Source organism: Elephantulus edwardii, unplaced genomic scaffold (genome assembly GCF_000299155.1).
Source record: "Elephantulus edwardii isolate Elephantulus edwardi_28Jun2011 unplaced genomic scaffold, EleEdw1.0 scaffold00123, whole genome shotgun sequence".
NCBI lineage: Eukaryota > Metazoa > Chordata > Mammalia > Macroscelidea > Macroscelididae > Elephantulus > Elephantulus edwardii.
In genome coordinates, this window is record NW_006399873.1 from 212,657 (window position 1) to 214,197 (window position 1,541).

Here is a 1,541-nt window from a genome sequence, read left to right on the forward strand (position 1 = left end):
TTAATAATTTTAATGAACATTTACAGAGATTTTGGATTTCCATTCATTCATTGCTGCACTTCTCTCCCCGCCCAGCCCTCCGTGCCCCCTCGGTTTGGAACTCCTCTCTTTGAAAAGTAAAAGGAAAAAAACCCCAACAATAATAGTTACTTTCATACATTTTTAACTTCCATAGCTTTTTTTCATCTATATAGGGTCACAAGAGGGAAAATGATGATTAAACTAAAAATTACATGTTACACAAGATGCTCTGCTGGAGAAGAGGGAACAATCTCCTTTGTCAGTCGGATCTGATTTGACAGCACACCAAAAGAAATAAAAATCATGTTAATTCATGTGAGGATGCTTATAGATAAAAAAGTAGACATCAACTTAATGCAGAATTTACTAGACAATTGTGAGTCAAAAGGATTTACAAAACAATTATGGTAATGAAGAATTAGTACACTCTTTAAAAGAAAATTCACATGTTCTTATTTTTAAAAATAAATTTATATGAACATAAGTAAAAGCAAAGCATAGTTGTTATAGCAATATATCCTCTGATATGTCTAGTAATAATAGTGTGCCTAAGTTTATAATTGTCACAGGAAAATGATCATAGAAATAATTTTGCAATAAATTTTAATGAGTGATTTTTTTAGTAATAGTTTGTTGACATAGCCAAAATATCCACCTCAAAATAAAATACAAAACTAAAAAAAAAAAAATCACATAACAAAGACAAATAATAACTTTTCATCAAAAACTTTAAACAGCACTTTTGCACATCTAATTTCACTCAGTTATCTTCATTAGGGAACACAGATGAGTATAGTCTTATAGATAAAGACTAAATTGAAGTCAATAAAATTAAGCCAATAAAAATTACTTGAAATAGCCATAAACATACTTTAATAGTTGGAACATGGATGTACTAAATATAAATTTAGAAGAAACTACAAATTATGAATAATGATATAGGATGCATGAATGTGGACGTTCTAGGCGTTAGTGAGATGAGAAGGACTGGTTTTGGTCACACTGAAACAAACAATCACATAGTATAATAAGCGAGGAATGAAAAACAAGAAAAGTGGTGATGTAGTCCTAGTTAAAAAGACAGTTTCCAGTTCTTTCCTGAAGAATCAAGTAGTGAGGGAGAGGATATTGTCCTTATGCTTACAAGGAAGATCTGTTAATATTATTCAAATGTATATAACATTAGCTATACCCAAAATGAGGTAATGAAATATTTTTTCACCTTTTGAAATCCAAAATTGATTAAACATGCAATCAAAATGTGTTAATAATAACTGATTCTGGATGGAAAAATTGAAAACAATGAAAAAGGAAGGTTAATTGGAAAGCATAACTTTGTAAACCGAAAAGAGATTGGATCTAGAATAATCAAATACTGTACACTTGATGATTTATTCATCACAGATAACACTTTTTTCTAAAAAAAAATGGCAAATTTACACATGGACCTCAACAGACTGACTGCATAGGAAACAAATGTGGGAGAAATTGTTGGAGAAGCTCAACATTAGCGGTTAAAA